Raw genomic sequence first — 12,064 nt, forward strand, 5'->3', positions numbered from 1 at the left:
GCCGCCCAGGCCCCAGCGCGGTACTCGGCGCATCGCGCGCGCCGCGGCACCTCCGAACATCGAGCAGTGGAAGACGCCGCGGCGCGCGCCACTCGAGCCCGCGCGGCCGCCTCCCGAAGCATCGTTCCCCTCTGGCACTCCCACCCCCACCCCCACCCCGGCGGCTCCACCATCCCAGGCTCCGGGCTGGCCCCGGACTGGGGGAAGGGCGGGAGGAGGGGCTCCTCAGGGAGCAGCGGGGAATTCCCCCTTCCACCGAACCTTCCCGATTGTTCACCGTCCTCACGTCAGCAGCAGGGGGTAATCCCCAACTCCAGCTGCTCCTGACGTCACCGCGCGGAGCCACCGCCCCCTGCGCGCCCCTGCCTCCGGGACCTCCTCGAAGCCCCGCCCCTAGGCATAACCACGCCCTCCTCCCCTCCCCCCAGCCGCCCGACGTAGAGGGCGGAGCTTCTTTGGCCGGGGCGTGAACGGCTGCTTGGGCCAGAAGGTTCTTTGGTGGAGGCGCTCCTCCTGCTGCCCCTCCCAGTAGGTTTGTTCGTACCGATTCTTCCACACCCTATCTCCCTCCTCCTTCTCCTCGCCCCGCCTTTCCCCTCCCTTCTCCTCAGCTCCTCTAGTTCCTTCCCCGCCTCGCCACCTTCCACGATCTCGCGAGACTTGGCCCAGAACATTGCGGATCGGGTCGGCGCCATTTTGGGACTGAGACTGGTCGTGGGGGAGGGAAAAGCGGCAAAAGGGGATTATTCAAAGTACCGAAAACCTCCTCCCGGGATCGAGCGCAGCGGCACCCCCAGGCCAGGGGCACCTCTGGTGTCGCAGAAGGTAACAGCGTCCTCTGGGCTCGGCGCCGGGGTCTGGGGAGGGGAGGGGGGGGGTGCCCGTGTCGGCGTTAAGGGTTGAGGGGTCGGGAGCGGCGTTGGCGGCGCGAGGTGTGAGGCTGCCCGCGGGCGGCGGCGAGGGGGGAGGTGGCGGGAGAGCAAGGAGAGAGAGGGAAGGACAGCGCGGGGAGGCCCCTCTAGGTGTTGGCCCGGGTGGAGCGGAGGTGGCAGTCGTGGGGAGGGGGTGGGTGGCTTAGCCTGGGCGGCTGGTGGGGGGGGTGTTGTTTGGCGGAGGCTGGGAAAGAGTCCGGCGCCGTCCGTGCTTGCTCTTCCCCCCTCCGGCCTCTCGCACGCGCCCGCCTCCTTCCGCACCGCTGCCGCTCTCGGAGAGCTGAGGGAGTCGAGGCCGAGTTGTGGCCTTCGGTGGTTTCTCAGCGCGCCCGGTCAGCCCGCCTCTCGAGGTCCGTGGCCCGAGCTGTGGACTGAGGCGAGCGCTGCCTAGTCCCTCTGATTCCCGTGGGGTCTGAGGGGACTGGTCTGTTTGGGGGAGAGAAACCACTCTGAACGCGGTTTACGAGAAGGGCTAGGTTCTTCCACCCCCTCAGTGTTGTGAGAAGGAAATCTGTTTCCTTAATTCAAGGAAATTGGGAGCCCTCACATCTCCTTGCTGCCCTTAGAAGCCGGGTAAGTCTCACCTTCGGGCGAATTTAAGGAATGTTCTCGCCCCACTTCTCAGGCACTAACCTTCCTACTCTGAGCGGGGAAAACATGCCTCTTCTTTTGGACATTCTGATTTGGAGGGAGCGTCTTTCTCTTTATATCCCTCATTCTCTAAGTTGCATTTAGTAATGCTCGGTGGCAGCACACCTTTCTATTCGTTTTCCTTTGGTAGATTGAATAGAAAATACAGAAGGTCTTTTGTAAGATTGTTTGCTTGTTTCATAGTTTGTAATATTTACTCAAAGTATAAGGAGGTTTGCTTATATAATCCTGTTAGCTTATATCCGCACCCCCTTCCCAGTTGAAATCAGCGCTTGCCCTCCATAATACCATCTCCCATCGTTTTTCCCTTGTCTCTACATATCCTGAAGTCCTTTTCATACTGTTGACTTTTTTTGGGTGCTTGCTTGGTATAGAAGTGCATTTCTCTCCAGAGGTTGACTGTTTAGGATGGGGATTAATTTTTAGCTCAAAATTAAAGCTCACTGTGTAATTTAAATTGTTTTTTTATAACTTTTACAGGTGATTGAATTACTCAGATATGAAGATCATCTTCTAGGTTTTGTGTAAAAGGCCCCGGATATTTCAAGTGGCCATTTTGGAATTACAATGTTTCTGGATAATTTTGCCCCAGAAGTTTATTAAAATTGGCAAGAATCATCTCTGAAGTGAATTGATAGTAGTGAACAATTCTACAAGCTTTAAAGAGACCCAGGCATTTCTTCAGTATTTTGGTTCAGACGGATTATATAACTGGTTAAAGTATTTCAGCTGGTGGTATTTTTGCCTCCCCCCCACCCCCCAATCCCTCCCCTGTTGTTGGTGTTCTTCAGCCAGAACTGTAAGATATGTTTGATTTGTGTACTGAGTAGTTTCTCTGCAGTTTCAAATTACTGTTTAAATATTGCTGAAGTTTCATGGCAGTTTATTTTTACCTTTATTTAAAGTTGTAGGAATTTTTGACCTCAACCCTTTTCATGTCACAATGGGACAGCTTTTCTAAATGAAGACATTGAACGAATACAGAGTTTTTTTGCTTTTATCTTTTATTTACATGGAAATTTAAGATGTTGCAGTTTCCCAGCAGCATGGTAGTATTGAGATAGCTGTGTGTCTCTGTTTATGCTGATGTTTAGGAATGCTCTTCAGATGTGAAATTTTCTTTTTGTTTTTGCTTTTTGGCTCGTAAATTGGATATTTCATCTGGAGTGGATAAGTACAACAGTGACAAGTACATGGAATAATAAAGAAGACTTTAAAATCTTAAATCCAAGGAACTTGGCTAATTCTGGAGATAGCCATATGAAAACTTTAAAACAGAAGTATGGGTAGCTGACTGAAGTAACTCTATGTCAAGTAGCCATAGGTTAAGTATCTTCAAAGAACTTGGATTTTATTTCAGAGGATACAAAATAAAAAAACAAACTGGAAAACATAAAGATTACAGAGAAAAACCCAACACCTTCCTGTGCAGTCCTGTTGGAATTTGTAAGTACCGTATGGTGAGCAAATCAAATGTCCGTTTGTAAACTGTTACGAGAGTCAACTTTATCCCTGTGTTATTCTTGGAAGCCTTTCAGTTTCTTGCAGTAAGATTGCTTGGCTTCAGTTTCCTGGGCAGTCTGAAAACAACTATTAAGTAAATTGAAATGCAGAAAGAATTAAAAGTTAAGAATATTTCAGATGGAACAGTCCAAATTTGAAGTTTTCGTGCTTCTAAAGTAAAAGACAATCCATATGGTCAGTATGGCTTTATGGATTGGTAGAAAGGTAGGAGAAAAACATAACAAATAGCCAGTTTATTTTTCTAAATATGAGTGTAAATTGTGTTCTAAATGCAGTTCAGTGTTCCAAATTAGAGTTCGGTAGTTGTTTAAAACAAATTATAGGGCTTGACTTTTAATCTGGTATTTCATGAAGTGAATTGTTTTAAGGGGTAACAGTTCCTAACTTTTTAATCCATTATAGAAATTTCTTGAAACAATTTTTGAAGTGGTTTTGTATTTCAAATTATTCCTTAAGATCTGAGTTCCAAAAAGTCAGTTCATTACTAGGAACAGAAACTGAGAGGAAGTGAGCAAGGTGCACTAAGAACCTTTCAAATAACTCAAAAAAAAAAACGAGTATGTTTTCTCCCTTGGAAGGTTATACTGCCTTAAGTTTATAAACAAAGCTTGTTAAAAAAGTTGTGAATGTTAATTGCTGTAATAGAAATCTTTTGACAAATAAGAGTATCATGTTTTAATAATATTTGTATATTTGAGTATTGAGTGGTGTTACGATTTGTTACTGCATTTAGTTTTTCAGTGAATCATAGGCATTGAGTAGAAGTGTTTGTTTTTAAAAAGTTAACTAAAGTTTATTTTTAAAGCAATTTATATTAACAGATCAATGTAGCTAAAATTAGAGTTTATTTCATTTAATTATTTTTCTGACATTAAAAAATTGTAATTTTTGAACACTTTGCCAAGATGGTCTAATAACTGGTCAGTTGCTCATTTATTTTGAACCCAGAACTTTTTGTTGTTGTTATACTGTTGTATCTTGTTAGCTCACTTAGAGCAGAAGAGGTAGGCGAGTCCGAAAGATTGTAGGTATTTAGATATACATATATGGTATTTATTTTCTGATGTAAAATTGAGATTAGAGTTCAATAAATCTGTTAGAATAGAATAGGATATTTGTGTTTTCTGGGTCAGAGCTGTGTGTAGTACTTCTAATTGAGTTTCCACCTTGATTTATGTAAAATTATGGTAAGAACAACCCCTCTTCCCCCCTCCCCCCCTTATTTTTTATGCTTCGGAGAGCCTGTATTTTATGTATTCCTTAACTTAGTGGATGTTCAAGTTACTTGTTTAAGAGCATGCGTTTTAAACGTGATTGAGAAGTTGAACTGGAAGTGAATGGCCTTTATTTATAGAAAAGAACCACATAACATTTACTATTTGTGATCATTTTTCTTTAAATTTTTCCTATTGATGTTGTTACTCCAAGGAGTAGTATCAGGATAACGATTATTCCGTGACCAGGGTTTTTTTAAAAAATATAAATTTATTTATTTATCTATTTATTTATGACTATGTTGGGTCTTCGTTGCTGTGCGCGGGCTTTCTCTAGTTGGGGTGAGCGGGGGCGGCTACTCGTTGCGGTGTGCGGGCTTCTCATTGTGGCTTCTCTTGTTGCAGAGCACGGGCTCTAGGCCCGCAGGCTTCAGTAGTTGTGGCACGTGGGCTCAGTAGTTTTGGCTTGCAGGCTCTAGAGCTCAGGCTCAGTGGTTGTGGCGCACGGGCTTAGCTACTCCGCGTTATGTGGGATCTTCCCAGACCAGGAATGGAACCTGTGTCCCTTGCATTGGCAGACGGATTCTTAACCACTGTGAGACCAGGGAAGCCCGACCAGGTTCTATTAACTTTAATCCTTGGGTAGTCTGACGTTTGTGAAATTTGCTTACAGCAGTTGTTCAAGGACAGATTCACTCAACTTGAGTTTTTGATAAATATTTCATTATTTTCTTTGCATTGAAATATACAGTACCAGTAGTAACTGGAACAATTGCTGGGTTGTTTCTTTTCCCCCCATAAGTACCTCTGTCTCCCCCACTCCCATTTTTTTTCCCCTCATGTGCCTGAACAATATATAGGTTTAAAATAACAATTATAATGACTAACGTTTATAGATGATTGTGTCATGTATTTTGCTGTGTACATAGTATATCTTAGAGGAAAGTACTACTGTTACAGTGGTGAGAAATTTAAGATTTTAGGGAGACTGAGACTGGGAGAGAGTTACTTGGTTATGACCAAGGTTAGGTTGGAGTCTTGACCAAATTTCCAAGTCTGACTCCAGAGTCCCAAATGCTTAATCACTAGTCATATTTAATACTGCCTTCATGTGGATTTAACTTTATTAACTCATTCTGTTTGAGCATTATCACTGATGTTTTTGTTTTTCTTCTTATTTACTGCTTCTTTTTGGTTAATATTGATTACTAGTGGAGCTTGGGGGCCAGCTGAAAGAAGATAAACTACTGTTAGTTTTGCTATTTGTTAGTAGCTATTTGAGTGATAACTTTGGTTAGCTAAAAATTAAAATGTTGTTTCAGGTTATGGAGTGAACATAAGAGAGAAAAAGATAAAATTTGAAGTTAACAAGAGAAGGGAATAAGGATGGGAACCTCTAATCTGAAAGTAAAATTACAAGTGAGGATAGAACCTAAACCCAGGCCAGATTATCTTTGAGTCAACCACTTTTTTTGCTTAATTTTTGATGAAAATGTTTTGATAACAATTTAGATCCAGGTAAGGGTAGTGATGTAGAAAAAGGGTAATTTCTGGAAGTTAGGAGATTTTTGGTCTGGGATTTGGACTATCTAGAAAAGGGCCTGTATGACCTTGTATATTTACTTATCTCTTTTGGCCTTAGTTTCTTCATAAAATTGATGGTTTTGTTAATTGTGAGGTGTAATATAGAGGTAAAGTTTTATTTTAATTGTAATATTTTAAAATTCTGCTTAATGTATTTTACATGTCAAACCAGTATTTTAGTTTCTGAAATTATTCTATCTCTTGTTTCTGTTAATGGCATTACCTGCATGCCAGTCATGCCCTGCCTACTCATTTCCAGTTTCATTTATTGTGCTACTTTGGTCCTTGACTAAGGAAATAACCTCCTAACTCATGTGTTAGCCTTTAGTTACATTCAGTTCTCCACAAAGTCTCCTGTGGCCAGAGAAGTCTACTAAATTATAGTTCTTGGTCTTGTTGCTTTAGCAGCCTTTAGGGTCATGTATTTGGAATATTTAGGGAAGAGTAGGTTGGAAAGAGATGTATTCCCTGCCCTCCCTGCTTTTAATGATGTATGTGTGAGGGGCTCCTAACATGAATTCTTTTTGGCTATGTGGTTTGAGAAGTCTCCGAAATTGATAATTTTGGTGGTGCTTCCATGTATTTTCTTGGAGAGCAGCTTCATTTCTTTCAACAGTAGCATCGTGAGAAACAAAATGTTAAAATTGTTGAAGACCCTTTGTGGTTGGGTCTGTCTTTTTCAGTTTTACCTGCTTGCTTTTTCCCTTTCTGTTAGCTGCCCCACCTAGCAGAATAGTTATAGGCTTTTGCTCTGTATCTTTTCAAGTAGTTGCTGGTTTCTGCATCATTTTATACAAGATATCCTACTCAGTTCCTTGTTCTCTAGTCATCTTTCTGTTCACAGCTTGAGGAGTGCAGTGTTTTGATCTTCATTTTCTACCCTTTAATCCAGTTTTCAGGTTATATATTTTTAAAACCATATTTAAAAGTTTTTTCCATACTTAAAACAATTTTTTAAAGCAAGAATAAGAATTTTAAAAATCTTACATAGGTTTTTTTCTGTTGAAAGTCAACTTGCAGATATGTTAGAAAACATTCTTCAACTGAAAAAGTGTCATTTTTGTCTTTACATATGTGTACTAGTAAAAAGTTAGCTTTTCAGTGAACATAAATACGCAGTTGACTTTTGAATGATGTGGGGATTATGGGCACCTACCCTTGAAGTGGAAAATTCACACATAACTTATAGTTGACCTTCCATTTCTGAGGTTTCTCAGTATCTGCAGTTCTGCATCCACGAATTCAACCAGTTGTGGATAGTGTAGTATTTACTGTTGATAAAAATCCACATATAAGTTGGCCTGCACAGTTCTAACCTGTGTTGTTGTTTAAGGGTCAACTGTATATTCTTCTAACCAGTGAGTTTAAAGAAAAATAGTATCGCACATGGATTTTCTGTGGGTCAGAAGTTTGGTAGCAGTTTAACTGAGTGGTTCTGGCTCCCTCCATGTCTTTTCATGAAAATCTCAAGGGTTGCACTCATTTGAAGGCTTGATTGGGGCTGCAGGATCTCCTTCCAAGAAGGTGTACTCATTGGGCTGGCAGGTTGATCCTGGTTGTTGTCTGGAGAACTCAATGTCCTTACCATATGCCTTACCATATGCAGACCTGTAGCTGTTTGAGTTTCTTGACATGGCAGCTGCATCTCCCAGAGGAAGTGATCTGAGAAGAGAGGTAGGTAGAAGTGTGATGCCTTTTATGACGTATTTTCAGAAGTCACTTCAGTCACACTTTCTTCATGAGAAGCAAGTCGTTAAGTCTAACCCACAGTCAAGGGGTGAGGAGTTAGGCTCCACCTTTTGTCAAAGAATTTGTGGACATAGTTAAAAACTACAATAGGGGTAATTCTTTACAACCAGTAGTTGTGTCAGTATAACTAGCTAAAAGTCTTCACCCCACAAATAGGAGGTTGAGTTGTTACAAGTTTAGAGAAGAAAGTGTATTCTAAATTTGTATCACTATAGAAGATTTAAGTCTTTCTATCTTATGAACCACTGTAATGTAATCTTATGATTACATGTAATGTAATCATATGAACCATATGTAATGTAAGGTTTTCCACCCCTTGCACTAATCTCCCAATCTGTGTAATAAGGAAACTTTTTTATTATGGTAAAATAAACATAAAGTTTATCATTTTAGCCATTTTTGAGTGTGCAGTTCAGTGACCTTGAGTACATTTCCATTATTGTGCAATTATCATCACCATCCATCTCCAGAACCATTTTTATCTTCTCGAATTGAAACTCTGTGTACCTATTAAACATTAACTCCCCATTTCCCTTTCTCCCCAGCCCCTGGCAATCACCATTCGACTTTCTATGAGTTTGACTATTCTAGGTACCTCATACCTATTGATATTATGCTCTTCAAAACGCTTCTTAAATGTTCTGAGTGAAATCTTTTAGGAAATCAGTTACGTTTACTTCATAATAAAATAGACTTCATTGTCCTAATTAAAAATTTGTGGCAGAATAACACATGACATATTATGCATAAATACAACAATAAAATTTACCAATTCAACCGTTTTTAAGTGTACAGTTCTGTGGCATTAGGTACATTGACATTGTTATGCAGCCATTACCACCACTCAGCTCCAGAGCTCTTTTCATTTTGTAAAAGTGAAACTCTGTACCCATTAAACCATAACTCTTCATTCCCTGCTCCCCGCAACCCTTGGAAACCACCACTCTACTTTTTGTCTTTATGAATTTGACTAGGTACCTCATATAAGTGGAATCATGAAGTATTTGTGTTTTCGTGACTGGCTTATTTCACTTAGCAAAACGTCTTCGAGATTCATCCATGTTGTAGCATGGGTCAGTCAATATCCTTTTTTTAAGATACAGTAATCCATTATATGTGTGTACCACATTTTGCTTATCCATTCATCCATTGATGGACACATGGGTTGCCTTTACCTTTTGGCTATTGTAAATAATGTTGCTGTGAACATGGGTGTACAAATATATGTTTGAAGATTTGCTTTTAATTCTTTTGGATAGATACCTAGAAGTGGAATTGCTGGATCATATGGTAATTCTATTTTTAATTGTTTGAGGAACCACCATATTGTTTTCCATAGTGGCTGCACCATTTCTTATTCCTATCAGCAGTTCACAGGGGTCCCAGTTTCTCTTTATTCTTTCCCAACATTTGTTGTTTTCCACGTTTTGTGTTCTAATGGGTGTGAAGTGGTATCATTATGGCTTTGATTTGTATTTCACTAATGATTAGTGATGTCTGATGTGCTTATTGGCCATTTGTATGTCTTCGGAGAAATATTTATTCAAGTGTTCTGCCCATTTTTAAACCAGATTGTTTTTGTTGTTGAGTAGTAGTTCTTTATTCTTGATATCAGCATTTACCATAATGAGTGGATTTTAATAACTAATATTTATTAATGCTTACCATGTTCCAGGCAGTGTTCTAAGCTTTTTAACTGTATTAACTAATTTAATCTTCATAGACACGGTGTGTGGGAAGGTTCTATTGTCCTAATTTTATAGATGAGAAAATGAAGTCAGATTTTAAATTGCTTGCTAAGGTTACACAGCCAGTAAGTGAGTGGTATTTCTGAATCCATACATTCTGTATCCAGAACCTAGATTCTCACCCATTATGGCTCATAGTTAGAGTTGTAGGGTGACAATATAAAGAAAGTCAAATACTATTTTGTTTCAGGAACTTAGAAGATATTTTATTCTTAGCCAGCAACTAAATTTTATTTTCCTTAATATGATACAGTTGTGACTTGTTTATAATAAAATGTTCTAATGGGTTCTTTTTCAGGAATATTCTCCTTTAGGATCACTTCATAACTAATGTTATATAATATTTTAATTTAGAAAGTGCTTTTCCCAATTATCATGTAGAAGAAATGCTATTTCCATTCAATGGTTTGAGAAACTCAGTCTGAAATTAAATAGTTTACCCAGGCTTCTCAGTAAGTGACAGAACCATAATTTGAATTCTGTTTATCTTCATTTTTCTGTTACAGTTACTTTCCTTAGTGTTCTAAGTAGTAGGTTGTAGTGTAAGAGCAGTGCTGTCCAGTAGAACTTTGTGAAAAGATGGAAGCATTTTTTTGTCTATACTGTTCAGTATAATAGTCACTAGCTGTATGTCATTGTGGAGTTTTGAAATGTGTCTAGTGCAGATGTGGATCTGAATCTTAAGATTTAATATTAGTTTAAGTTTAAATTACAATGTATGGCTATTAGCTGCCATATTGGAAAGCACAGCTCTAGAGCAGTGGTACAGAATCCAGTCAGATCCCTGACCTTTTTAAAGTGCACTTTTTAAAGTGTGTATACTATCCTGAAATAAAATATCCTATGCATATAATATCACAATGATATACAGGTATAAAAAAAAGACATTTATAATAATGTATTTCAATATGTAATAGCACAGACACCCACCTCTCTGCCCCCCACTTTCCAAAACACCCTGTACAGGTTATTTGCCCTTCTTAAAAGAAGCAGATGATCTATTGTTCTTAAGTACTCTTGTCCTTTAAGGAAGAAAAGTACTTCAAGTTGATTAATAATACAGTGATTAATTGGAGTACGTTTCCTTTATTTTTATAGTATTTACTACCAGGGTAGTTGAGTGCGTAGTTATCCAACATTAAAGCTATCATATGGTGTAGTGACATGATGAGCATCTTTTTATGTGCTTTGGTGAAGTGTCAGAGTCTTTGGTCCATTAAAAAAAAATTGGCTTGTTTTATTAAATAGTAAGAATTCTTTATATATTTTCGCTACAAGTGTATTAGATACACGTTTTGCACATTTCTCCCATCTATGGTTTGTCTTCATTTTCTTAACAGTGTATTTTGAAGAGCAGGCAGTTCAAAATTTGTAGTGAAATTGGTTACTTTTTTCTTCATGATTTGTGCTTTTTTTTTAAAAAAAATTATTTATTTATTTATTTATTCATGCATGTATGCATGCTGTGCCGGGTCTTAGTTGCAGCATGTGAGATCTTCGTTGCAGCATGTGGGATCTTTAGTTGCAGCATGTGGGATCTTTAGTTGCGGCACGTGGCTTCTTAGTTGCGGCATGCATGAGGGATCTAGTTCCCTGACCAGGGATCGAATCTGGGCCCCCTGCATTGTGAGCGCAGTTTTACCCACTGAACCACCAGGGTAGGCCCTGATTTGTGCTTTTTTGTGTCATAAGAAATTTCTGCCTAACCCCAAGTCACAGGATTTTCTCTTGCTTTTTAGCTTTCTTCTAAAAGTTTTGTAGTTTAGCTTATATTTTTATGTCTGTGATCCATTTTGAATGATTTTTTGGCCTGTGAAAGGGTTTAGGTTCATTTCTTTATTATTATTATTTTTTTTAATTTAGATGTTCTACTCTCCCAGTTCAATTTGTTGAAAAGACTTCGTTTCCCATTGAATCATGTTGGAATACCTCTGTTGAATATCAGTTGACCTTAGGCATGTGGAACTATTTGTGGCCTCTTCCTTGATATGTATGTATTACGTCAGTTCCACAAAATAGTAGTTGATAAATACAAATGGTAGTTTTTGATCTTTTTTTTCTGCTCTATTGTAAAGCCTGTTTGACATCTTTTCTTTCCTAAAATCTTTTATAGGAAATTTGGATTAAAAGGGGAAATTGTTTTTATGGATATGTGAAGTAAGACTGGTTGCAAAATAATGCCATCCTGAATTCATAGAGCAATCTTCTTTTGAGTGGCTTGAAATGTTAGATATTATCTAATTTATACTTGAGCATACTTGGAAAATAAATGACAACATTTCTATATTGGAAATGAGAAAGTAGGATACAAACATACCATTTTATTTACTGTAAAACATTGGCTCAACAGTGGATCTGGGATTTTTATTTCTTGAGTACAAGTTTAGGCTAGAGATGTTCATTGCCTAGTAGATATTTGTCTATGTGCCTGTACTTCCACTGGTTCTTGTTTAGTAACAAGGCAAAATTGTAAGGTTCTTGAACTCATGTAGTTTGTCTGCTCTGAAGTTCTGTGAATACAGAGTAAACAGAGTCCTTAAATTTGAACGCTGATTTCATCCCATCTAGTAAATAATAGCTATTTGTTGTTAGCCAGGCCAGCCTTTGTAAGACTTTTATTTCCTGCTGTAGTAAAACTGGTTCTTTTCCTGCTTCACAAAGT

At 39.3% G+C, this 12,064-nt stretch overlaps 1 protein-coding gene across 3 annotated transcripts in view; it reads left to right on the top strand.

Annotated features, from left to right (window-relative positions):
* The first annotated feature begins 635 nt into the window (after window positions 1-635).
* The window catches only part of GPBP1 (GC-rich promoter binding protein 1), a 73,134-nt gene continuing 61,705 nt past the window's right edge, over window positions 636-12,064 (top strand). The window contains exons 1-2 of one of the 3 annotated variants that reach the window (XM_036846307.1): window positions 636-825; window positions 2,064-3,029. The gene's annotated coding sequence lies outside the window, so the exon portion shown is untranslated. The remainder of the gene's footprint in view (window positions 826-2,063; window positions 3,030-12,064) is intronic. The other 2 variants (XM_036846309.1, XM_036846308.1) reach the window with 2 other exon arrangements.

Source organism: Balaenoptera musculus, chromosome 3 (assembly GCF_009873245.2).
Source record: "Balaenoptera musculus isolate JJ_BM4_2016_0621 chromosome 3, mBalMus1.pri.v3, whole genome shotgun sequence".
In the NCBI taxonomy this organism is placed as follows: domain Eukaryota; kingdom Metazoa; phylum Chordata; class Mammalia; order Artiodactyla; family Balaenopteridae; genus Balaenoptera; species Balaenoptera musculus.